The sequence below is a fragment of the Lemur catta genome, chromosome 1 (genome assembly GCF_020740605.2).
Source record: "Lemur catta isolate mLemCat1 chromosome 1, mLemCat1.pri, whole genome shotgun sequence".
Taxonomy (NCBI): Eukaryota; Metazoa; Chordata; class Mammalia; order Primates; family Lemuridae; genus Lemur; species Lemur catta.
In genome coordinates, this window is record NC_059128.1 from 173225463 (window position 1) to 173253458 (window position 27996).

Here is a 27996-nt window from a genome sequence, read left to right on the forward strand (position 1 = left end):
TGCTCTTTCCTGTATCTCGTGGGGGCTGACCCCCGCAAGCACAAAAGTAGGCTCCCAGGTCATCTACGTGCCAGCTGGGCTCAGCCAATGAGAAGCACTTATGGGCTAAGGGTGGGAGGGTAGGAGGAAGGAAAAGGCCAGGGTGTCTCCCTAAGCCTCTCAGTCTTGGATGGTGCCTCTGACAGTAACAGTGGCATGGCTCTAGCCACCTGCCAGAAAGGCCACCATGGTTCCAGCTGCCATCAGTGACCCTAGAACCCAGGCAATGGTAACACCATCTCTCTAGATTGTTCCTTCAGCCCAGGATTGGGAGTGACTTCCTGCCATCACTAATCTAAACTTCTTAGATTCTCTGTCACCTGTGTAACCAATTCTATGTATTAAATTCCCTCTGTTATAAATATGTAGTAGTTTCTGTTGTTCTGGTCAGACTCTGACTGATACATATGTCATGGTTAAAACACATCTTCCTTTAACATAGACTAGCTATTAGCAAATTCCTTAATCAGGGTGTGATTACCAATCTATTATTATTTGTAATTATTTGTTTGAAGGGTAGTTCTTATTCTATTGAAGTTATTTTTACTTGCCAGTAAAATTTTAAAATGTTTAAATGTCATAAATGCTTACAAATTCCACCATCTTGAGCTTCAAAGAAGTGGCCTAATTTTACTTAATATGTTCATATGATAAATATAATGGAAATAGTGAATCATAAGCCAGCAAATGATTGTTATTCACAATGGAACCACTACTGTATTTTGCAGAAATCCTTTCATTCTTGTGCTAATATATATAATGACTTCCAGCAATAGCACCATGGAGGAAGGATCTGGTAGTAGTTACAGTAAAAGAAATGCTCATAATAACTTTGGAACTTGGAAGTAATTATATTTTCCTCTTTACATGATTTATTTTTATCATTACTTGCAATGTCTTTCCTGAACTTTTGCCTAAAATCTCTCCTGCTGACTGCAAATTCAGATCATTCCAGGAGGGGGATGCGTTAGTAGAGTATCTACAAAGGGCCCTCAACTAAAGCAAGTCACTTTGGCTACCATTTTCTTTCTTCCATTCCTTCTTCATCTAACCCAAGTTTAACAGACCCTACAAGTATAAGAAAAGCACAAAAAAGAGCTGGGATTTCACACATAGAACCTGGCACTGTGTCTGTCGAGAGAGTCTATGAGTGTCTGATTGCAGATGGCAGATGAGCATGCTTGATTTTTCTTCACCAAGACCCCACTAAAATGATAGTAACGACATTTAAAAAGTGGCTAACATCCAGTAATGGTAAAGCGACTCTCAGCAGATAAGCAATTTCAGAGAATTCCTAGAAGGTAGACAATGAATGGAGAAGTGGTAGTAGAAGAAGGAGGATAAAGGAAGCCAAACCTGTATTATATGAGTGGGGGTGGAGGAGGGTAGAAGAGAGAGGGAAATCTCTGCAATCCAAGACTTGGAAGAGTAGGCAACTCACGAACATCGGCTGAGACAGTAATGAGGCTGAAACTATGGTGATTAATAAAATCCCACAAGGGAGCAGTTATCCTCTCAGCCCACTGGGCAGCCAGATAGGCCCTCCCCTACCTCTACTCCCCTATCCTCGAGAAACCTGACAACCTTTTTCTCCTCCTTATGAATGAAGTGGCCCCAAAGATAAGACCCCTGATATCCTGGCATTTAGGAGTTCTCTAGCTGAGTAGCTGTGTCCCTACCAGGTAATTACAGTAAAGGTAATAGAAGCAGCAAATAGTTATATAGCACTGTAATGAGTACATTACATATCATTGAATGCTCACAACAACTCTAGGAAGAAACTGAAGCACACAGAGTGCTGAGGTCACACAGCAAGTAACTGGCAGAGCCAAATCACCACAGGGCCAAATCGCCACTGATAAGCCCCGTCCAGGTACAAAACAAACAAACAGCAACAACAACAAAAAACAACAAAACAAATTAACATCTTATTGCCTCATTCTGAAGTAAAGATATCTGAGGAAGGCCAGGGGAGGCCTTGGAAGAAAGGCCACAACATGAAAGATACATAAAAATAAACAAAGAATGACCCAAGGAAACAGTAAAGACAGGAAACCAAAGAGAAAAAAGAAGCCCCCAAGGAGCATCCTCAGAGAAATCTGAGAAGATATTGCATCATAAAAGAACAAGATGCAATGAAAAAAATAATGGGAGAAATGTAAAGAGCCCTTGGACAGTAAAACACATTTGTAAATATATATCTGTATCTATATGTATTTTCAACAGAAGGACAAAGAGATGGCAATCGTTAGAGAAAAGAAAGGTGTCACAGAGGGCTAATCCAGGATGTTCACAGCTGACTGGTAGTAGGGACAGAAAGAGGAAATGGATAATGAGAAAGAGAAGACACTTCCCAGAGCTGCAGGACAAGAGTCCACTAGATGTAGAACCATTACATTTACATGCTGGGGATAAAGAAAATGTGCTCTGTGACATTTGTAATCTGTTCTGTGATCAAAACTAAGTCTTTTTTTGCTCTCTCTATAGGTTTAGTCTAGGAGTTGAAAATAAGTAACAGGGTTTACGTTATTATGACCGTGAAAAAAAATATTGTTTACTGTAAAGTTAGTAATTACTCTGATTACATTTCTTTTCTTGTATAATTTTCTGGGTTTTTTTTTTTACGCTTGAAGTTTGTACTTGCCTTTTTGAGAATCTTTGCCATGATTTTATCCCTCAAGTTTATCTAATCTCCTTATGTAATCAGGTACTCCATCAAATCCTCTTCTTTGTCCCTGAGATCTCCTCTGCTCCAAGGTGGACATCGTGCTCTCTGGGCTCCTGCACAGAAACCACCAGGGTCCTTGCTAGATCACACTGCTTGCCGGAGCCCACTCCTTGCTCTTTCTGGTCTTACTCCCTCAATTTGCTGAAGCAGATCCTCAGGTAACTTTTTAAAATTTATTTTATTTTTTTATTGAGGTAAAATATACATTAGTATAATTTACCATCTTTACCATTTTTAAGTGTACAGATCAGTGGTAATAAGTATATTTATATTCTTTTTTTCCTCCTTCCCTCCTCCCCTTCCCTAGCCTCTGGTTACCACTAATCTAGTCTCTGTTTTCAAGAGGTCAACTTTTTTTCGCTCCCACATATGAATGAGAACATGTGATATTTGTCTTTCTGCGATTGTCTTATTTTACATAACAGAATGGCCTCCAGTTCCCTCCACGTTGCTGCAAATGATGGGATTTCATTCTTTGTTATGGCTGAATAACATTCCATTGTGTATATGTGCCACATTTTCTTTATGTATCCATCTGTTTATGGGCACTTAGGTTGGTTCCATACTTTGGCTCTTGTGAATAGTGCTGCAATAAACATGGGAGTGCAGATATCTTTCCCATATACTGATTTTCTTTCTTTTGGATATATACCCAGTAGTGGAATTGCTGGATCATATGGAAGTTCTATTTTTAGTGTTTTGAGGAACCTCCTTGCTGTTCTCCGTAGTAGCTGTACTAATTTATATACATTCCCACCAACAGTGTACAAGGGTTCTCCTATCTTTATTGCCTGTCTTTTTTTTTTTATTTACTAATTTCCAGGTCTAGAACACAGCATTGCCTGTCTTTTTGATACAAGCTATTTTAACTAGGGTGAGATGATATTGCATTGTGGTTTTGATTTGCATTTCTCTGATGATTAGTGATGTTGAGCATTTTGTCATATATCTGTTGGCCATATGTATGTCTTCTTTTGAGAAATGTCTGTTCAGACCTTTTGCCCACTTTTACTTGCATTATTTATTTATTTATTTATTTATTTGCTATTCAGTTGTTTGAGCTCCTTATATATTCTAGTTGTTAATCCCTTGTCAGATGGATAGTTTGCAAATATTTCTTCCCATTATGGGTTGTCTATTTGCTGATTGTTTTCTTTGCTGTGCTGAAGCTTTGATGTAGCCATTTTTACTTTGGTTACTGTGCTTTTGAGATCTTACACAAGAAATCTTTACCCAGACTGGAACATTTTTCCAATGTTTTCTTCTAGTAGTTTCATGGTTTCAGATCTAAGATTCAAGTCTTTACTCCAGTTTTATTTGATTTTTATATATGGTGAGAGATAGGGGTATAGCTTCATTCTTTTGCATATAGTTTTCCAGGTTTCCCAGTACCATTTATTGAAAAGATTGTCCTTTCCCCATTGTAAGTTCCTGGCACCTTGGTCAATGATGAGTTGGTTGTAAATATGCGGCCTTATACCTGGGTTCTCTATTCTGTTCCAGTGGTCCACGTGTCTGTTTTTATGCCAGTACCATGCTGTTTTGGTTACTATAACTTTGTAATAAATCTTTAAGTCAGGTAGTGTGATGCCTCCACCTTTGTTCTTTGGTTGCTTTGGCTATTCAGTGTCTTTGTGGTTCTGTATAAATTTTAGAATTTTTAAATCTATTTCTGTGAAGAATGTCATTGGTATTTTGGTAGGGATTACATTGAATCTGTGAATTGCTTTGGGTAGTATCAGGTAACTGCTTTAGAAAGAATGTGTAGGTGATAAATTTTATTTTACCTTTTATTCAATTACCACATTTCATTGATACCTTGGCCGAAAGTAAATTTTTAGTTTGAAAATAATTTTTTTTCTTGGAACATTGAAAAATTTTTCCAATGCCTTCTAGCATCCAGTGTTGCTAAGGAAAATTCAAATTTTCATTCTATTGGTAAGAACATTTCTCCCCCCCCACTCTCTTAAAATGGATACAGCATGCACAAGCAATATAAGCATATTGTTTAATGGCACGGTGATATATATCAGAAGAAATGTCTAAAAAGGTGAGGAATGGTTACCTCTGTACAGTGGTACTGGGAAAGACAGGAAACTATTGCTTTTATTTATTTTTTTGTAATAATGTACATTGTTATTTTGAAAAAATGTAATTTGATAAAAATGATAAAACATGTGTTGTAAAACTATAAAGAAAATTCAGTGTAAGATTATCACACAAATCAGGGTTGTGTTATCTCTGGGGCAGGGACCAGGTGGTTGTGCTCAGGACTCAGGGAGGGGACACTAGGGGCTCTGAGAGAGCTGGCTTTTCTGTTTTCTGACATAGGAGACAATTAACCAGTTGCTTGCTTTATCCTTATCCTTTAAATGGTGCATACGTGTTTTATGAAGTCTTCTGATATATAATTCACAATTTTAAAGAAAAGCGTATGACATACATTCATTCCAAATGCCATCTTAAATTTGTGGTTCAAGTCCAGTGAAGCAAAATAAAAATTGTCTTGCAAAGAGAAAATTATCAATAATTCTCTTTAGTTGTATGAAAATGTTTATCATTGATTTTCCCTTTTTGCTTCTCTCAGATTCAATATTACAAGTTGAAAATATCAAGCATTAATTATAATCTGTATCTAAATATTTATTATATCTGAGTTAAGCTTATATTTTTGAAGGCTTGTTTAATCCATGGGAGGGAAAGAAAAGATACTATTTGAACCTCAGATTGCTGGAGATTTCAGAGAAAGGCTTGTTTTGGTAAGGTTATGTTTCTGGAAATGTACTTCTGGTTGTTTAATTCATCCATATTGACTGAGCACCTGAGTCCTACCAGGAATCAATCCATTTACCCAGTAGGCATTTATGCCAGGCACGGTTTTGGTCTAGAGATACAGAGTCCTTGCCCTCATAAAGCTTACATCCCAGGGGAAGATGGGAGACAGAGATTCAGCAATTCAATAAATTAATGTGTTTGAATCGGGTGGTAAAGAAAAATAAAGCAGGAAAAGGAGCTAGGAAATGGGGAGGGAGGCTGAACTGAGTGACGTAGGGGAGGTTTGGTTATCTGGGGAAGTACAATCCCAGCACCTGCCTCTTTCTCAGTATACACAAAGAAACATGTCTCTGTCCTCGAGGTGTGTATAGACTATGAAAAAAACAGTGATAATTCGAACTCTCAGAATCAGAATTTTGTAGAACGGGTAGGATTCAGAGCGCGTTTAGAGTGAAGATGTACAGACAAGGACAGCTTCACATCTAAAGAAAGATGTGTAAGAAGGCAAGAATGGGAGAAAATGAGAGGGTCAATGGCACATGTGGATGAGGGGAGGTAGGGAAGAACTCAAAGCCAAAATGAATTCTAGGCATAATACATGCACAATGGGGTGGGCCAGAGGTACAACCTTTACCACAAAGCAGCTCTCCAAGCAGAGTAGAGAGTAAAGGCTGTATCTTCCCAGATGGAGGAGCAGCCACACTGAGCTGGGCCACTCCATGCCACAGCCAGAAAAGTCATGTCCCCGATCATGACAAGCTCTCAGGCCAATGAGCTCGGACATGGAACATCCATGCACAGACAGGAAGTCTGAGCAAACTTGACTGTAAAACTGAGGGTAACATGAGCACCCGCCCCAGATAAGACCAGGTTGCCTTCAGTTTTAGCAATACTGGTTTGCACTTGAAAAGAAAAGAAAAGAGAAGAGGAGTGGAGGGAAGGAAAAAGGAAAGGAAAGGAGAAAAGAAACACTAACCCCGCCCCCCTCGACTCCAAAGCCTTGAAAACTAGCAGAGCACCGGCCATGGCGAGGAGGTCTCATGGCTTAACACATGGCACCTCTTCCTCCAGTTAGACAAGAGCCCTTTTGCCCCAAATCCCTCTGCTCACCAGGGGTTCTCAGGCCCAGATGCTCTCTCTTTTCCTCTCCCCATCAATCTCTCTGCTTCGGTCATCTTTACCTTTTCTCTTCCTCTCTATTTTTCTCCAAGCCAAGCCCTCCTCCTGTCCTCTTTCAGGAAGTTCTGAGCCCTTTCTCCTGAGAGTGATCCCCCCTTTTTAGTCTGTTCCATTTGGTATCACTTACTTCATGACGTCCCCCAGCCCATGTTCCTTAGAAGGTAAAGTAAGGCCTTCTAGAAATTTCTCTCTGAATGTCTTCCCTCTTGTTACTAACCAAAAAGCAAAAGTTGACATGAGAACTCATGGAAGAAAATTGAGAAAAAATTGCTTACCGATACAATAGATGTTTCTGTTTTCCAGAGCGAGGGGGTGGTGGGGGAGAGTGGGGGAGGAAGGAGAGCGAGAACAGTGGCTCAGGACTGCCATCATTGTGTGCATGTCTGTTTCTCCTTGGCATTGCTGAAACCTACACCTGCCACAGTGCCTCAGCAGATACAAATATGTGAATGAATGACTGAATATAAGTGAATGAGGGAACGAACAAATGAACATGGTAAATTAGGTGTTGTGTACAGTGAGATTGCTCCCAGGTGTCTTGTGATGGTCTTGGCTCACTGTTACCACTGACTGGGGCAGTTTCTTGGACGCCATCCTGGAAACCAGCAATTATCTTCAGGGACACCGCAGTTGTTCCTCCTGCAAGTGTGGTCTTGTGGAACAACATGGTCATCAGCCAACTTCTGCAGCAATTCATAACCAGCTTATGAAATCAACACTTGGGTATCTGGTCTTATCCCAAATTTCTTCAACCCAGACCCTCTTGATTGGACTTGTTGATTTCATAAGTCAATAATCCCTTCACCATCTTACTAATATTGAGGATTAAGTCGTATCAAGGTATAAACCTCTTTAGAAGTTCCGTGAACAATACACACAATGCTTGCATCTCAAAGTCAACTTTTAAAATATACCATAAGCATTATTACAAAGAAATCATTACTAACCCACAGAACCCTGAACACTCAGAATAGCTCATGTGAGCTGCCTGCTAATCCCCCTTAAATCCTGCTCTCAGCACGTAATTCCCAAGCTCAAAACCCAACTGCCTGAACTCCTGTGCCCAGCAGGGAAAGCTACCCACAAGCTGGTCCCACCCTCCAGCTCTAACCGCATGAGGACCATTCTCATCTCTGTCCCTTTGTCCAAGTAGCTTCTCCTTCCCCAGAACTTCTCATTCCCTTCCTCACTCTTCCAGCCCACTGAAATCAGGAAATTGGATGGGCAAAGGTTTCCTCTCAGTACCCCTTCCTAAAGGGAGCCTTCCTGACACGTCCAATCCTTGTGGCTCTCTGGACACCCATGTCGTCACTTGCTCGTGGTCAGCCCAGCCCCATGGTGCACTTCACAGTCCATTGGCTTATCTCTCCAGCAAGGCAGTACCTTCCTCCTGGAAGGACCCATGCCTTTTACTCCTATTTCTCAGAGTATTTAACACATTGCTTTTTGCATAGTTGGTGTTAGTCCAAAACTCTGATTGACTCAAAGGAACTAAATCCATTTGTCTGAGGACTCGCAGTTTACCCCATTGTCCCTCAGATGATTCCTGCTGGGCACTGGGAGAATTATCAGTATAATCAACATCGAGGTCCACGCCCAATTCCAGGCCTCATTCTCGTGCTTCTTCTTGAAGACTTCATTTCTATCTTTTTTTAGAATGATAACTGGAGCACATGGCACGATCCAAAGAACTCATGTTTCCACTAAATTGATATATGCATGTAAACTAAACTCTATGTGCTGCTTAAACAAGAGAAAATTTCTTTGTTTGTTTTTTTGTTTTGTTTTGTTTTTTTTTTTTGAGACAGAGTCTCACTTTGTTGCCTGGGCTAGAGTGAGTGCCATGGCGTCAGCCTAGCTCACAGCAACCTCAAACTCCTGGGCTTAAGCGATCCTACTGCCTCAGCCTCCCCAGTAGCTGGGACTACAGGCATGTGCCACCACGCCCGGCTAATTTTTTCTATATATATTTTTATTTGTCCAGATAATTTATTTCTATTTTTTTAGTAGAGACGGGGTCTCGTTCAGGCTGGTCTCGAACTCCTGACCTCAAGCGATCCACCCGCCTTGGCCTCCCAGAGTGCTAGAATTACAGGCGTGAGCCACTGCGCCCAGCCTGTTTGTTTTTTTTAAGACAGAGTCTCACTCTGTTGCCCAGGCGAGTGCCGTGGCGTCAGCCTAGCTCACAGCAACCTCAAACTCCTGGGCTCAAGCAATCCAACTGCCTTAGCCTCCCAAGTAGCTGGGACTACAGGCATGTACCACCACACCCAGCTAATTTTTCTATTTTTAGTAGAGATGGGGTCTTGTTCTTGCTCAGGCTGGTCTTGAACTCCTGAACTCAAGCGATCCTTCTGCCTCAGCCTCCCCGAGTGCTAGGATTACAGGCGTGAGCCACCACACTCAGCTGACAAGAGAAAATTTCTAAGAGGTGGAAATTACAATGAGAGGAACGAGAGTTGAGGAAGCACCACTCAAAATGCAGGAACCACTCTCTTTCTAAGGGGGAATGTCATAGATTATAGATAAAGTGGGTAACAGATAAGAATTGCTGCACAATAATAATACCCAGGTGCAAGAAATGTCACATTTCTATATTTCTCTAAAATCACATGAGACTTGGCTTCAAGCTCCTAACTCTCCAAGGTTGGGGAATAGTCCAACATCATGGTTACTGGATCTCCCTCTCCACTCCGTGGAAGTGGGCGGGAGCCCCAGGCTTTCATGGGTCTAGGAAAATGAGGGTGTCCTGATCATAGGCCATGGTGGTTGCCATGGTACCGACTGCTCCTTCTGCGACTCCATGTTCTAGCCCTTTCTGCCAGTCCGACCCTCTGGGAGGACCATGGAGAGACTTCCTGGTGCTGTGCTCCTGTCTCCACTGGCACAGGTTATCTGTGGAGACCCCTACTCAGGCTCTCAAAACTGCAGGGTATGATGTGCAGCCTCCATAGGCTTTCTGCGAGCCTCCCATCTGCGTTCACCCGGGGATGGTGGAACACAGACCCCTGCCACCCTGGAAACCTCTCTCCCCCACATACACACAGACTTCCTGTCTTTGGGAAGCCACCAATAGGGCCGGGCCACTCTTCCCTCCATTAATCACACCACCTAGCTCCACCATCCTGAATAATAATAAATCTTTCAAACAAAAATCTGAGTGGAGGGGCTTTATCCCAGGGACCCAGAAACTTCTCTGTTTTAGGCTCTGAAGCGCAAAGGGCTATTTTTTCCCTTCTCAGGAAGGGGAGACAGCCCAGGAAAAAAAAACTCAAGGCTAAGAAGAAAATTACCTTACCATACTTTTTTGCTGATAAGGCCACAGCGGTGAACAGGATAAGACACCAATTAATTCTCTGCCACTCTCTGTTTCATGGGTGAGCACTCAGCCTGTGGGGCGTGTATTTGTATGTGTGTGGTGGAGGTGGGGGCTGGGTGGCCCAAAGCACTACCAAAGGAGATTGGGACCCGATGAAATCTCGAAGGGCAGCTCAGGAAGACAGGCCCTGTGGGGAAACCTGAGCTGCGTGTCTGCAGCATTAACTGTAGCAGGTGCCACTGTGCCCTGTGACCATCGGAAATGAGGAGACAGCAATCGGCAAGGATTCCCTGTGTGGCAGCTGCACTAGGGCTGGAGTAAGGACCAGGACTGCCAGTGTAAAGGCCCAGGGTGGGAGAGGCCTGAGATGACCTGTACTTCACTGGCTCAGCAGCGCGTCCTGGTGCGGGGCTGCATTTGAGGGGACACATTTTTCTAGCTCATACAAAAGTGTTACATGTCTGATAGGACTCTGTCTAGGAAGGACTGTGGGATAGGAAAATACACCAGCGTCAGAAAGAGTCTGGGTATTTGGATGGTCATAAAGATCGATAAATTTCTATACCAGTATCCAATCTTACATTAAAGCTCAATCAGGCATCAGGGAAACAAAAAGCTTTTATGCAACTGAACACTGATCATGGGAAGCCAGAAAAAGGGGAAATCAGGACAGAGTAGTGCCCCTGTCCCCGTCCCCTGTCCTCCTCATAAGAGTTGGCCAGGTGGTCAAGCACAACATTAAGAAATAGCTAGATAAAGCTAATATTAGTTCAGGCAAATATGGAGAATTTTAAAAATAAATTCTCACTTCAAGAATTAGAGTAGAGCTTTTAAAGACGACTGTTACGGCCACTTTTCCTTATTTAGTATTGTAAGCAACCTGAAAATTTTCTTAAAAAGTGTATTCTGGCTGGGTGTGGTGGCTCCCACCTGTAATCTCAGTGCTTTGGGAGGCCAGGAGTCTGAGACCAGCCTAGTCAACGTATCGAGACTCTGTCTGTACAGAAATACCTTAAAAATTATCTGGGTGTTGTGGTGTGCACCTGAATCCCAGCCACTCGGGAAGCTGAGATAGGAGGATCACTTGAGGCCAGGGGTTTGAGGCTGCTATGATCTCAATACCACACTCCAGCCTGGGTAACCTGTCTCTAAAAAAAAAAAGTGCATTCTATATAAGCCTCTTAGAATGGAGAAATTGGGAAGGAAAAGATTTGAGATTTCTTTTGTTAATCATCAAGAATGACTTTTTAAAAGTTCACTTGGTTCGCTTGGGAACTATGAATGTGATATCTATTCATTGCAGAAAAGAATTAGATCAATATCAAATTGTTCTTTTTAAAATTATATATATGTTATAAATTGCATATAATTTGTTTTCCATTACTGCTATTTATGTTTGATCTTTTCTCCATACGTTTCACCACTCTTAGTTGTTTCTGTGTTTGCCAATCTGTTAGGCCAATGACCCTCCTCGTATTTTTCTCCATTTCTGTGATGCTAGTGACGTTAAGCATCTTTTCTATGCTTTTTGTCACTGGTACATTTTTCAGTGAGTTACTTGTTTGTATACTTTGTCCTTTTCCTAATGTGTTGTTTGTTCAGTTAGTACTGATGTTAAGCCTTCATTACTCTCTTGAAAATATTTTCTCAATGTATGTTATTTGTTCTTTATGTTTATAGTGTCTTTGCATACAGAAAGTTTTTATGTAGAGGAATCTACCAGTGATTTTCTTTATGATATTTGGGATTTTGTGATTTATTTAGGAAGATCTCCTCCATCATAAGATTATAAAAGTATTCTTTTATTTTTCCCTCTGGTGCTTTTATAGTCTTTTTAAAAAGTTTGTATACTCAATCTAGCTTTTATTTATTCGTTGTATAATGCAGGGGTAAAATCATTAGTTAAAACCACCTAACTGCATTTTCTATGCATCCTAGAGAAAGAAGGAAGCTATGCTCTTTCATCCATGTAAGAGATAGTGGTGAGAACTCTATGAGAGAGCAAAGGATGTTATCCAACAAAGATCATGCACTCTAGTGGGAAGGCTATTTTGGCAACCATGTGATCCAAATTTTCTAAAATGGTCCTGATTTGCTATATTCTTTCTTACTGACACATAGTTACCACCCAGCTTTCAGAAATTGTGGTCACAATGGAGCTAATACAGCTAATAAGGTTGTCCATAAGCCCATAAAAGAGGACAAACCAGGCACCACATGAAATACATTGAATTGTATGAATTCAGAGGAGCAAGGGGCACTTCTGCCTGGGAAGAGAACGTTTGAACTGGACCTTGAAGCCAAATTAGTTAATAAATTTTGATAGACCAAGTTGGAAGGGAAGGTCCTTCCAGGCTGAGAGGGAACACAGGAGCAAAGGCAGAGAAACACAGGTTGTGTTTCTTGAACCACGCCCGTTGCCATATAGGCAAGTAGTGCAGGTGAAGTTAGCTAGGAGTTTGAGGCTGGAGAGTAGAAAGCTTTGAACGCCAGGGTAACGAATTTGTGCTTTATTTTTTATGTAACGGATCACCACTGAAACCTTTTTTAAAACAGCTTTATTAAGGTATAATTCACATGCCATACAATTCACCCATACAAAGTGTATAATTCCATAGTTTTTAGTTTATTCACAGATAGGGGCAACCATCATCATGATCAATATTGTAACATTTTTATTACCTCAAAAAGAAACCTTATACCCTTTACCTGTCACCTCCCTAAGCCCCCATGTCCATCCCAGCCCTAAGCAATCACTAATCTATTTTCTGCCCCTATAGATTTCCATGTCTTAGATATTTTATATGAATAGAATCATATAATATGTGGCTTTTGTGACTGGCTTCTTTCGTTGGCATGATATTACCTATAAAGCCTTGAGCTACAGAATTCTCTAATCAAACTGGCTCTTTAGAGAGAACGTTCTAAATTCAGGATGGTAGAAGAGGCCTGGGAGAACAGGGAGAGCCTTTATGAGGCCAGTAAGTAGCTGTGATAGGGTCATATCAGTGCTTAGTAAGCAAGTTTTTGGCTGCAAGTAAGAAAATACTGAACTATAAATGCCTTAAATAACAGTGACATATTATCCAACAGGGAATCTGGAGGTGGGTAGTTCTTGAGTTGGTTCCTGGCTTACCAATGTTGCCAAGGACCCAGCTCTTCCATCTTTCTCTCTACCATCTTAGTGTACTGATTTTTACACTCTGACTTTTCCCCTCTTTGTGGCAAGACGCTGCTGCTCTTCCAAGAATCACCTCTTCATACAACTGCTTATAAAAACGTGCATCTCTGTTTTTTGAGGGAGCAAATTTTTTCTAGTGCCCTACCCAACAGACTTCCCATCATGCGCCATTGGCCAAGGATCACATCACACAGCCATGCCTTAGCTGCAAAGTAGGCTGAGAAGGTACATATCAGCCCTGGTCAGTCCCTGTGGTGGGTGGTGAGCTCTGTCAACAAGCAGGAAGGGAGGGGGGTGGCTATTGGGTGGGAAAACAAGTATTTCCTACAAGAGCCAAAGAAGACCCAGGATAGTATAATATCCTTAGTCCAACAAAGGACAGTCTTTCCTAAAGATGAGAGTGGTCAGCAGGGTCAAATGGCACATTGAGGATAAGGATGATGGTGATGGGCCGGGTGCGGTGGCTCATGCCTATAATCCTAGCACTTGGGGTGGCTGAGGCTGGAGGATCATTTGAGCTCAGGAGTTCAAGACCAGCCTGAGCAAGAGCAAGACCCCACTTCTACTAAAAAAAAAAAAAAAAAAATAGACATTGGCTGGACAACTAAAAATATACAGAAAAAATTAGCCGGGCATGGTGGTCCCAACGACTCAAGAGGCTGAGGCAGTATCATTACTCGAGCCCAGGAGTCTGAGGTTGCTGTGAGCTAGACTGATGCCACGGCACTCCAGCCTGGACAACAGAGTGAGACTCTGTCTCAAAAAAAAAAAAAAAGAAGGATGGTGATCGAGAAAATGGCGATGGAATTGGTCATTAGAAGGTTACTGGTAACCTGCAATTGCTACATTCCAGTAATGAGGAGGAAGAACAATGGCAGATTACAGAGCTCTGAGAAGAAAAGGGATGATTGGTGAAAAGGTATAGGAACTTTTAGAACAGGAAGCAGGAGAGAAATTGGGCAACAGAATCAAATGAAAGGTGTTTTTCAAGATGGAAAGACTCTTGTAGGTAGCAAGATAGTTTACTGAGACACTAATTTAACAGTTTTTGCTCTCACTATCATAGGTCATAATTATGGAGATTTAAATAGTGGAGTTAAAAGAAATAAAATACTAAAAATATATTTCAAATATAGGAGTATTATTTGTTTAACATTAAAAGGTAAAAGAGATCCTCTTAGGCAAGACAGGAAACCTAGAAGCTATAAAGGAAAGTGTTTGGCTACATACAAATTTAAATGTGTTCCATATTTAAATATATACTACACACAAAGTTAAAAGGCTAATGATAAAGTCGAGAAAAGTATATATTTGCAACCTATGTCTCATATGTGCCTAAATATGCCTAATATAATACAAAGAGCACCTATGAATTGACAAGAAAAAGACAAATCAACAGAAAAATAGGGACATAGAAAGACAATTTGCAAAAAAATACAAATGGTCAATAAACTTACAAAAACTTATTCAAACTTATCCATAATACTAACACTTATATAGTGCTCATTATAATCCAGGGATTTTTCTTAGAGTTTTACATATATTATTAATAACTCATTTAATCCTCACAGCAACCCTATGAGGTAGGTATTTTAATTTTTTATTTTTTTTGAAGTTTGACATTTGAACATTTATTTGCCAAATCCTTATATACTCAGTCTTCATGATAATCTGGTGAGAATCCACAAGCATAGCTTATGCTTCAGTTGATGACTTCCCTAAGCCACATGTGATTTCTGTTTTAAAAGAAATCCACAACCTTTTAAGTTATTACACTTGGACTATGCCTTAGATTTCAAAGCATTCCCTGTTCATTACGGATTCTCACCTTAACCACACAACACAGGATATTTGGAGCTTATGTTACTGCTGTTCTCTTACCTGTTTTAGTTTTTTTTTAATTTTTTAAATTTCAACATATTATGGGAGCACAAATGTTTAGGTTACATATATTGCCTTTGCCCCACTCGAGTCAGAGCTTCAAGTGTGTCCATCCCCCAGACAGTGCACATTGCACCCATTAGGTGTGTATATACCCATCCCCTCCTCCTCCTTCCCACCTGGCCAACACCCAATGAATGTTATTACAATATGTGCATTTAAGTGTTGATCAGTTAAAACCAATTTGATGGTGAGTACATGTGGTGCTTATTTTTCCATTCTTGTGATACTTCACTTAGTAGACTGGGTTCCAGCTCTATCTAGGATAATATAAGAGGCGCTAGATCACCATTGTTTTTTTGTGGCTGAGTAGAACTCCATGGTGTACATATACCACATTTTATTAATCCACTCATGTATTGATGGGCACTTGGGTTGTTTCCACATCTTTGCAATGGTGAATTGTGCTGCTGTAAAGATTTGAGTGCAGATGTCTTCTTTATAGAATGTCTTTTTTTCCCTTTGGGTAGATGTCCAGTAATGGGATTGCTGGATCAAATGGTAGTTCTACTTGTCATTCTTTGAGGTATCTCCATATTGCTTTCCACAGAGGTTGTACTAGTTTGCAGTCCAGAAGTAGGTATTTTTATTATCTCTTTTTGTCAGATGTGAGAAATATCTTAAGACTCTTAACCAAGGAAATACAACCACTAAGTGGCAGACTTGGACTCAAATGCAAGCATTTTGACTTCAGAGTCTACACTCTTAACCACTAAGAATCAGGAAAATACAAATTAAAAGCAAAAGTGAGATGCCAATTTTTACCCATCAGATTGGTAAAATTTAAAGAGTGATAACATCCAGTGATGTCAAAAGCATGGAGGAATCTTCAATCTCATACATTGCTGGTATGAGATTGAAACAAGTATGATTTGCTTCACCTTTTTTGAAAACTATCTGAAAATATCTATTAAAATTAAAAATATATAAAAAAATTTGAGCCAGCAATCTCACTTTGGACAGCCTATTCTACAAAAATAAAAGTATGAAAGTATAAGGATATTTATTGCAGCAATGCTTTAATAGCAAAACAATTTTTTTTAAACTTCTGGGGAGAAAACCTGTTTCTTCATCAGTAGGGAATGATGAAGCTTATGATCAGCATATGATCAGCCATACTAAGAATGAATTAGATCACTCTTTTCCAAACTTTAATCAGTCTTATACCATTAAAACATTTTTATTTGAGTTGTCTCAGTTTTTTACGTAAATTTGTCATAAAATTAATTTTTAACCCCCCCTGCAGTCAATAGAAAATCAATATTACTTCCTATAAATAGAAATGATCCTTAATAATAAATACAAAGACAACAAAAGAATGTTACTAATTTCTAGTTAAACAGCAGAGCCTACAGAAGATTCTGATCCTGAGCCAAGCTCTCTACAAAAGGGTGAAATCTCGTGTCAGAGAGGGATTAGAGACACACACCACTTGATCCAGAGTCCTCTAATGCCTGTCACAGGCCATCTTAGCTCCCGGGAGCCCACAGTACTGAGCAGCCCAGACTTCTGGAAACACGCAAAAGATCGTTATCTTTGATCTGAAGAGGCATCCAGTTTACTGATAAAAAACCGTAATGTATGTTGTTGAATCCAACTTTAGTATGACAAGCAAAGTGAAAAGAATCCCCTGTAAGTGCATTCACGCTGTTTTAGTGCACACATGGGATGAACATCTTAAGTTTAGCCATCGGAAATTGCCGTTTTTCTAAATCAAAAAAGGCCTAAAATTGGCATTTTGATATAGTTCAACCTAATAAATCACCGAGGATGTGAACATTGATTATAGGAAGGGTGAGGGGATAAAAAATCTCTAAGTCTTTTATTATATTGTTCTCATTTATGAGTATGTGTTACTTTTGGATCTCTAACAATTCTAATGCAATTTTTTAAAAAGGAATCCAAAGACAGCACTTAGCCTGAGCTGTTAAAAGCTGTGAATAAGCAGCCAGTCCCTGAGTAAGTCACACTATTTTTGCCATCTGGGGTTTCCTCCCCTCAGCGCTATTGGCGTATTAGGCCAGGTATTTCTTTGCTGTGGAGGCCGTCCTGTGTACTGGAGGATGTTTATTGGCATCCCTGGCTTCTACCCACTGATGCCAGTAGCACTTTCCCAAAATGACAACCAAAAATGTCTCCAGATGTTGCCAAATTGTCCCTGGCCGGGGCAAAATCAGCCCTGGTTAAGAACCAGTGCTCTTGTCCTCAATTTCTCATCACTAAAGGGAGACATACAACCAAATGCTTTCAGGCTCCCTTGAAGTACCAAATTCTCTGACTGCATCAATATTGAATCTACAAATGTGTTTTCCAGAAGCTGTTTTCTTGCAGGGCCACTAGAGGGGACACTCTACTACACAAAGGCCAAAAACAGAGCACTCGGAACTTTGTTTTCCTCTTTCTTTGCCGTGTTTCTGTTTCTGACAGTCCCAGGCTTAAATAAATAGTCTTTGATGTTGAGAGTGATAACCCTTAACCATGAGGCACGAAGAGCTATTTGTCTTGTGCTTTGTGCCATAAAAGTCAGTGTTTTCAGATATGGGCGGGGGGAGGAGGGAGAGCAAAATGTTCTCTGCTTTTTAAACATTCTTCATAAGGCAGTCAGATGAATCATGCCTCTAAAAAAAGACACACATTTCCACGAGGGGAGCCTGTGGGACAACCAGGCTGGAAAGTGAAAAATCCAGTTGTCTTCCTGGTCCTGCCACTTCCAGGCTGTGTGATGTTAGCCAAGTCTCTTAACCTCTCTGTTACATATATAATAAAGCTGAGGCTGAGAAGTTAAGCAACTTGCTGAAGGTCATATAGTGTGTTAAGAGGTCAAGCAAGGGCTTGGATCTGACCCATCAACTTTGAGGGATAGTTACGAGGACCAAATGAGATGGAATACATGAAAGAGTCATGAAAAATAGAAAACCCCATACAAGTTCACGGTATGGATTTGCAGATACTATGGGAGCGAGAGAAGGAGATGGCTGAGAGGTGGTATATGGGGTAGGTCCACACTGCTAGTGGAAGATATTCCTTCTCCAAGTGTTATAAATTACAGGAAAGGGCCTCAATGCCCCTGAATCCTTCACTACTGATGAAACTTTACCCCTGGAACTTACGGTTTTGATCCCTATCACAATGGACAGGAGGGTGACACTTGGAGGATGTTACTTTATGCTCACATGAGTGGTTTAAACACCTTAATGAAAGTGAAGGATCTACTCCAACACTATTTTTCAACATTTTTTAAAACCCTGAGCCACCATAGAACATATGTTTCAGAGAGAAACCCAGCTCACATACGTATTATAAAACTGAAACAAAAGTCTTACTTATAATGTACTTGGATATTTTCTATTCTGTCACTTGAAACCAATGCCAGCCCACTAAATAATGAGTCCTGACGTGCAGTTTTAAAAGCACTGTGTGGGAAGGTTTTGTGAAGGAGAGGAGGGAACATGGAGTCTGGAACACGAGATCGGGACAGGAGGCAGGAGATACGGCTCCAAACATTACCCAGGGAGCCCCAAAGATGAACTTTTTACAATTTTCCGGGGTGCTGATTCTCTGAGGCATGATTTAGGAGGAAGAAATTGAAATTTCCAAAATTCGCTTAAATGAGTGGGGATGGGCCATAAGGTAGCAGCCTCTACGCTGGGTTCTTAGAGGTCATGATATAAACCCCAAACCATTAACATAATATATGATGGTATAAAGTAACTACTGCAAAAAAATTTAAATCCAACATTTATTGAGCCCTTAGTGGATATCAGACATTATACTAAGCACTTTACCCTGAGTGATGGGACATAAATTAAGTCTGAGTGTTCTCTGATTTTCTTCTCTTCCTGCCCACTAACAAGAGTTCTGGCTGCACCCATCCACCTTCTTCTTCTGCCCCTCAGAAGGCGAAACTGGACAGAGGCAGAAGGACCAGAGAAACACTGGTTAGGACTGGAGAAAAAGCTTTGCAGAGAGTCTGAGAGAAAGAAAGGGAGGCAGAAGCTGTGGGATGTAAAGAGCTTGGATAGAAAGAGAAAAGGATGTTAAAAGATATTTCAGGGACTCTATAATGTTTCAGAAGTTCAAGTGTTGAACAGGAGTTAATTTGAAGTTACTTTTGGTGACTGAACTGTGTTTTTTGGACTGTAACCCCACCCGAGACTGGACCATGTGAGTCATGGTGTCAATAGGGTTACATATGCAATATCATATTTAATCTACATGACAAACCCATGAGGTGGTATTATTATTTCCTTTTTTTTTTTTTTCAGATGAAGAAAAGGCAGTTGATACAGTCTAAGTATCCTTAAGGTCATACAGCTAATAAACAGTGAAACCAGCACTGGGACTTAAGTCTTTCAATCACCAAAGCACAAGCTCTTAACAAGTCCATGAGCAAAGATGATTTCCAATGTAAACAATATCAGTTAAGAATAAAATACTTAGAAGTCAGTTTAACAAAATAAGTACAAGTCTTGCACACTGACAATGATAAAACATTGTTGAAAGAAATCAAAGATCTAAAAAACGAGGCTTCCCAGGTTCATGAATCAGAGGATTTAATATTGTTAAGATGGGAATACTCCCCACATTGATCTACAGGTACAATACAACATCTATCAAAATCCCAGCTGGATTTTTTTCAGAACTTGAGAGGCTGATCCTAAAAATCATGTGAAAATACAAGGGATCTAGAATAGCCAAAACAATCTTGAAAAACAAAAAGGTTGGCAGACTCACAGTTCCCAATTTCTAAACTTATTACGAAGCTACCATAATCAAAACAGCATGATACTGGCATAAGAATAGACATCTAGATCAATGGAATAGAATTAAGAGTCCAGAAATAAATACTAATATTTATGGTCAGTTGACTTTTGACAAAGGGGCCAAGACAATTCAGTGAGAGAAAGAATAAACTATTTTTAAAATAAACTTTGTATTTTAGAACAGTTTTAGATATATAGAATTAAAGAAATGGTTCTGGGATAACTGGATAGTCACATGAAAAGACTAAATTTGGATCCCTAACTCATACCATAAACAAAATTAATTTAAAGTATATATCGATTTATATATAAGAACTAAAACTATAAAACTCTTAGAAGAAAACCCAGGTATAAATCTTTATGACCCTGGATTAGATAACGGTTTCTCAAATATGATGCCAAAAGCACAAGTGATAAAAGAGAATATCACTAAATTGGACTTCATCTCAATTAAAAACTTCTGTGCTTCAAATAAGACCATGAAGAAAGTAAAAAGACAACCACAGACAAGTAGATAATATTTGTAAAATATATATCTGATAAGGGACTTGTATCCAGAATATATGAAGAATCCCTACAACTCAAAAATAAAAAGACAATTAACCCAATTTAAAAATGGACAAAGGATTTGATGAGATAGTTCTCCAAAGAAGATATACAAATGGCCAATAAGCTCATGAAAAGACATGCAACATCATTAATCATTTGGGAAATGCAATTCGAAATCGCAGTGAGATACCGTATCACATCCACTGGGATGGCTATAATCAAAAAGACAGACAAATAACAGTGTTGGCAAGGATGTAGAGAAATCAGAACCGTCATAAATTGCTGCTGAGAGTGTAAAATGCTGCAGCACTTTGGAAAACAGTTTGACAGTTCCTCAAAATGTTAAACACAGTTACCGTATCACCCAGCAGTCCCACTCCTTGGTATCTGCCCAAGAGACGTGAAAGTGTAAGTCCACAAAAAACTTGTACATGAATGTTCTTAGCAACATTATTCATAATGGCCAAAAAGTGAAAGCAACTCAAATGTTAATCAACTGATATAGGGATAAACAAAATGTCATATGTTCACACAATGGAATATTATAAAAAGGAAGAAAGTACTGAACTATTCTGTCTTAGTTCATTTTCTGTTGCGTATGACAGAATACTTGAAATTGGGTAATTTATAAAGAAAAGGAATTTATTTCTTACAATTATGGAGGCTGAGAAGTCCAAGGTCGAGGGGCTACATCTGATGAGGGCCTTCTTGGTGGGGACTCTCTGTAGAATCTCCAGGTGGCACAGGGCATCACACGGCGAGGGGCTGAGCATGCTCATGCTAGCTCAGGTCTCTCCTTATAAAGCCACCAGTCCCACTCCTGTGATGACCCATTAATCCATTAATCCATTAACCCACGAGTGGATTAATCACCTCTTAAAGGCCTCACCTCTCCATGCTGCAACACTGGTGATTAAATTTCAGCATGAGTTTTGAAGGGAACAAATATTCAAACTGTAGCATTTTACAATATGGATGAAGCTTGAAAGCACTGTGCTAAGTGAAAGAAGCCAATCCCAAAACGCCATATGTTGTATGATTCCATTTGATGAAATGTCCAGAAGAGGCAGATCTATAGAGACAGAAAGTAGATCAGTGATGAGTAGGGTTAGGGGGAGGGGACAAATGAAGAATGACCGCTAATAGGTACAATGTTTCTTTTGGGGGTGGCAAAAAAGGTTGAAAAATTAGATTACAAATTACACAATTCTGTAAATATCTGTAGAACTGTACCCTTTAAGTGAGTGAATTTTATGGTGTGTAAATTATATCTTTTTTTTTTTTTTTTTTTGAGACAGAGTCCTGCTCTATTGCCCGGGCTAGAGTGCCGTGGCATCAACCTAGCTCACAGCAACCTCAAACTCCTGGGCTTAAGCAATCCTTCTGCCTCAGCCTCCCGAGTCGCTGGGACTACAGGCATGCACCACCATGCCAGCTAATTTTTTCTGTACATATTTTTAGTTGTCCATATAATTTCTTTCTATTTTTAGTAGAGACGGGGTTTGGCTCTTGCTCAGGCTGGTATCCAACTCCTGACCTCAAGCAATCCTCCCGCCTTGGCCTCCCAGAGTGCTAGGATTACAGGCGTGAGCCACCGTGCCCGGCCTGTAAATTATATCTTAATAAACTGTTTTTTTAAAAAAGAGTGAATGAAATGAGAGAAAATGGGTGCAGCAAGTACAGCAGAATCTTCCAAGGAATTCCTTGAGTCCATAAAGATTTTTTTTAAATACCAGCGTATAACTGCATTTGTTACAGCAAAGGAGGAGGTTGCTGCAGACTGGGTAGAGGCTAGAGAAGCATCACTGCACGCACTTCTCCGCACTTCCAAGTGAATGGTTTGCCCATTTCCCTGATTTTATTCTCTCTGTTAGTATCAACCCCAGAGCATGCAATGCAAGGATCTGTCTCACGTAGGCTCACTGATCATTGCTGCTTCTTTCTTTTCTTTTTCTGTTCACATTATCCTGGTCCCACAAGTTAGAGTGAAGAAATAATCAGCCTCTGTTCATCTTATTAGAGAAATAAATACCTGTGTATGTGAAGCAAGCAAGGCCACTAAGCCTTTGGGGAAACAGAGCAGGGAGGTGCCCAGAGGCATTTTCTGTAGAGAGGGAAGGAAAGAATAAACAAGGCTTCTGCCAAAAATGCCTGGAACTTAAAGTGCTTTCCTCAGCCCAAGGTCAGGCTCTGTGTGAACATTGACAGTGAACCTGATCAGTTGTCGCTGCTCCCTTGATTAAAAGCATGTGGCTTTCTGTCTTGTGAAATTCACCTCTGTGAATTCCACCTGCCTAGGGATTCAAGCCCCATGGAACAAGTGTAATTCCTCAGAGTGGCAACTGGCAGAGCTCCCAGGAGCGGGTAACAACTACACAACGTCCCCAGCCATCTGAGGCACAGATTGCCTGGGACAGGCAGAGGGGTCCCTGTGACCAGGCACCCCACCCCACAGTGGAAAGGAAAGGAAAGCTATTAATGTAAGGCACATTATCGAGCAGGCCACCAACAACTCCCAGAGCCCTCCACGAGGAGCTGGAAATTCCTGGCTTTTGTCTTCCTCTTAGAATGAGACATTTACTCTAGGAGAATTGTGGAAAAGTACAAACCACAGAATCATAAACCACAGAGGGAAGGTACCTCCGCAGTCATCCTTATCCTGGGCCCAGACGCCTCATACGCGGATGTTCTCTTCTGGCCACCCCTCCTCACCGTTGCTTGCACACAGCCACTGCCAGGACTCGCACTCAGGCTCAGAACAGCAGCTGATTGCTGGTAGGATGGTGCTAAGAGCAGAAAGTGACGACCACTGTCAGGTCTAGATCTGCTGCCTGTCACTTCCAGCACCAGCATCCCCCCCAGCCCCCCAACCCCCGCCCCACTCTGAAACCACACCGTAGTTCCAACTCCTGTTCTGGCCTGGAGCCTTTGATAGGAGTGCTATCGTGTCTTTCTTCTCTTTAGTTTCCTTGCCTGCCCCAGACTTGCCCCTTTAATTTCACAGGCCCTCATCCATCAGGCCAGGAGGCAGCAAAGACAAGCCCGGACCTTGGCTCCCTGTCAGGTGTCCTGTCCACTGTGGCTCTCGGACTCTGCGTCCACCACACCCACAGGCCTGCAGCCACCGGACCTCCCTGGCTTGTCTTCTGGTTCTAGCTTCTCATCCCCACTTGGACCTGATGACAGACTCGCACTCCTGGCCACTCCGGGAAACCCACCCACTCGCCAGCTCTCAGACCTGGGACTGACACATCAGGAAAGCATGAGGCCTGTGTAACCCAGACAGAACACCCCGATGGCCCACTGTTTGCTTGTAGGATTTGGTTTCAAGTCCCGTCTTTATTCTTGTCCTCCGTCTCCTGGACAGGATGCCCCTGGCCAATATTCCTTCAGTCACTCCTGCCACTCAGCATAGTGGTTAAGAAAACAAGATTTGAGATCAGACAATGCAGGCTCTGTCACTAACTAGCTGTGAGACTTTAAGGAAGTGTCTTAACCTCTCTGAGCATCCACTTTCTCACCTATAGAATTAAAAATAACAATAGTACCTGCCTCATAGCTTTATCGTGATAATACCAATAAATGAAATAATCTTCGTAAAGCACTTAGCACAGAAGCTTCACTCTAAGTTTTTAATATGTGTCATATAGTGTTTTATTTTAAAATGGTCATTCTTTCATTCATCATATACTTACTGAGCCTCATGCCACATCCCCTTTAAAGAGTGGCGCCCTCTTAAATCCAGGAAGAGCTAGCTCATCTTGGCACCCAGCGCAGGCAGCTAAGGCCCGTAGTACAAAGGCAAAGGAGAACAGACACTGGCCACCGGTGCCACCCTGGGACGGTGACCAGAGTGCCTGCCGCCTTTCCACATCTCTTTCAATGCCACTGCGACTCCCTGGGTAAGGTGGGCATCACAAGGAAGAGGGGATATGGCAGAGGGGAAGTGAGAGGTCCCCAGGGAAACACCGCTTCTTCTTCCCTGCTTCTGTCTTTGACAGAGTGTGGCCATGCCTCTGCTATGCAGGAGGGTGATGTCCCTTGGGGAGGCCTTGTTGAATCTGTCTGGGACTGTTCCGGAAGTAGGAAGGGCGGCCGGGGGTGGGGAGGCGGCAGGAATGTTCTCCTGGCCTGCTGCTCAGTGCCGGCCAGTGTGCTGAGAGGAGGGCCTCTGGACATCAAAGGTTCCTTTTGTCCCCTTCCGAGTGGCAGGGCAGCCCGGCCGCTGGCAGTGACTCAGGCCTGGCCCTGACGTCACACACGCCTGGCCACTGGCCTCCCTCTGCAGCCAGGAAACTGGCTGGGGAGTGGCACTCGCAGCTGCAGCAAATCTCAAAATAAAGAGGCAACTGCATTTTTCCTCCTCTCCATCTCCTCACAGCACACCTTTCTTTTCTTCTTCTTCTTTTTTTTTTTTTTTGTTTAAAGCCTCGTGGAAGGTTTTACTTGTAGATCAACTTTCAAAATGTAGGAAGTCAGAATGGGTGACATCATCAGAAAAATATGTGGAGCTGATCTCGACAAGAAGTGAAGAACCCAGAGCAAGAAAGCGGTTGCAACTCCTGAGCCCAGGGAGCTGGCAGCGTCTGGGCTTGAGAGCGGCCGGCGCCTCCGAGTAAGTGAAGGCCCACCTTGGCCCCCTCACTCAGTGCCCTTCGCTTGGGGTGCCATCTTGTTCCCTGACACCTGAGGCCTGGCAGGCCCAGCACAGAGGGGGGGTGGGACTGCATTTAAGAGACCCTGTAAATACAGCCCAAAGGAGATTTGATCTCTCTCGTCTCCATAGGACCAGACAAGAATGCCGAAAAAACCCAAAACAAAACAAAACAAAACAATACAAAAACTAAGGCTGAAACCCTGCGGGAAATGGCCCAACTGGTGCCTTTCCCTGTCAACCCTCTTGTTTTGTCTCCTCTTTCTCCTTCTGCCCAAGTGCTCTATTTCAGACTGCCAGAATGTTTGTTCAGAGTTCTGGACTGTTTGCTTCCTGGATCTTATACTGAGTGATCAGACATAAAAATATTTGCTGTTGCAGGCAAATACGTACCCTGTGCTATCAAATGGCATTTTCACACTTAAGCTGGTGAAAGATGGCAGCCCTGGTAAGAAAGCGTTCACAGCCAAGCTGCCTTTACAGACACGCTTCCGGCCGTTCTGCCGAACGCACCTCCATTGTCTCATTACCCTGTTTACAGAGGGCTTATTTTCATTCCTACTTGTGCCATTGCATTTGGGACAATGTTAAACACAAAGACACATTAGAATGTGTCTGTTTTAACTTTGTCTAAAGACTCATAGGTCTTTGCAAAGCCTATAATTTCACAAGTTCTGGAAGTTCCTACCCAAGAAAGTTAAGTTCCCAAGAGAAAAGTTTTAGCATGTACGTAAGAACTGCACAGCACATAGGCATAGAAATCATACCCTAATTTTCCTGGCTTCTAAAGTCATTTCCTGAGTCAGCATCTAGTCTTTGTATAGCTTACTTAGCAGTGGAGACTTGTTCTTCATAAATTCTATGTTAAAATGATTGAGGGGTGTGTTTTAAAAATATCTTACTTTAAAGGCGGTAGGGAAGTTTGTATTTTACTGGAAACAATGGCAAATACAGTTGTCAACTGAATACACTCTTTGGAAATCAACTATCACACTCTAAAAGATCTGTTTTGTAGTCTTACGTTTTACTTTTTGTTTTAATATAGCAGGTTGTCTTGAAGTGAGCGTCTGCTGTACTGCTGACTCCAAGATCTGAATGCTGTGACCGCTACTTCGGTGAGTGTTATTTGTCCCTAACAGCTATTTAAATTTAAGTTTTCCGATTTACGTTTTTGGTTTGTGGTAAGATTTAAAGAAAGGGCAAAAGGGCATAGAGATGTCTGCACACAATGATAACAGCGGTGTCAACGAAAATATGTATTAGAATAGGCTAATTGCTACAATAGACCCCAGAATGTATAATGGCTCAGACACAATAGGAGTTTATTTCTTTCTTTTTTTTTTTTTTTTTGAGACAGAGTCTCGCTCTGTTGCCCGGCTAGAGTGAGTGCCGTGGCATCAGCCTAGCTCACAGCAACCTCAAACTCCTGGGCTTAAGCGATCCTACTGCCTCAGCCTCCCCAGTAGCTGGGACTACAGGCATGCGCCACCATGCCCGGCTAATTTTTTTTTTCTATATATATTTTTAGTTGGCCAGATAATTTCTTTCTATTTTTAGTAGAGACGAGGTCTCGCTCTTGCTCAGGCTGGTCTCGAACTCCTGAGCTCGAGCGATCCACCCGCCTCAGCCTCCCAGAGTGCTAGGATTACAGGCGTGAGCCACCGCGCCCAGCCAGAAGTTTATTTCTTGTTGACGTAACAAACAGCACGGGTCAGTGGAGCAACTCTCTGTCATGCATTCATTCAGAGACACAGGTTGAGAGAGGCTCTGCCTTTTGCAGCATGTGGTTTTCAAGGTCACCTGGTGGGGGATCGCCACTACTCAGTAGAAGAAGAAAAGGGTGCAAAAAAGTGCACATAGTAGGTTTTGATAGGACATGCCTACAAGTGGTGAGCATTACTTCTACTCACATTCCACTGGCTAAAACTCAGTCACATAACCACAACTAACCACAAGGGAGTCTGGGAAATGCAGTCCCTGGTGGGATATCCACTTCCCAGTGACAACTTTGGAGAGTTTCTGGAAAAGAGGTCGTTCTCTCTGGTGCAATATAGAAAGGAACTTGGAGATGCTCAAGGACTTATCCTTGTTGCAGAGAAATAGTGGGAGAAGCAAAAATTATCCAATATTTAGAATTCCCTGACGCTCTTAGGTAACATATGGCCATGTGGGCAAGAAGCAGTGGCTAAGGTTTCTCAAGACACCTCTATCTAATATGACCCTGAGCCTTTATGTGAGCACTGCCATGCTGCCAGTGGTCAGTGAACCAGGGAGGACATTCTTCTTGTTTTTCCTTTCAATGTCCTCTCAGTCTAGGACGGTTCTGGCTCTGTCTCCTGTTCCTGCATCTAGTCATACCAGTTGGAATTGTCCAGCAGAATTCTGCTCCCCAACCGTGAGCCCCAGTGGTCCGCAGGAAAGCTCGTGGCTTCCTTAGCTCATAGTTGCGTCTGCTCCTGGGGCTTTGGAAAGCTACCCTACCCAATCTGCTCCAGGTCTCAGGACACTTACTTAATCAGGGGGAAAATTCCCTGACTAAGGTGAGCCCTTCAAACCAAGTTATTAGAGAAACATTTAAAAGTAGACTTAAAAGGCTCAGGCTGGGGATATTAATGCTACCCCCAAGGATTTGATATGTAAGTCTAGCTTTTCCTTTTCAAAACACTTACTGAAATAATGAATGGTAAAGTTATAAGCCCTGTTTGGAGAACCCTTAACTAGTTTCATATTTTATGTAGCCTTTTACCATTGTTGGTCTTGGTACAGTATTCTCCTTGCTGGTAAATACCAGAAACCATATGACGGATGCCTTATGATGCCCCTAGTTTAAAGGCTTCCAATGAAAATGGGCTAGAGTCTTTGCCTGAG

At 41.7% G+C, this 27996-nt stretch overlaps 1 protein-coding gene across 10 annotated transcripts in view; it reads left to right on the forward strand.

Annotated features, from left to right (window-relative positions):
* ZBTB38 (zinc finger and BTB domain containing 38) overlaps window positions 1–27996 on the forward strand; it is a 140522-nt gene that overhangs the window by 29564 nt on the left and 82962 nt on the right. For 8 of the 10 annotated variants that reach the window (XR_006732559.1, XR_006732555.1, XR_006732564.1 and 5 more), the window contains 2 exons: window positions 24903–25089; window positions 26174–26243. The exons of 1 other annotated variant lie outside the window; for it this stretch is intronic. The gene's annotated coding sequence lies outside the window, so the exon portion shown is untranslated. Of the gene's footprint in view, window positions 1–2830; window positions 2926–24902; window positions 25090–26173; window positions 26244–27996 lie in introns of those variants that run through there. One more of the 10 variants, XM_045539338.1, reaches the window with a different exon arrangement.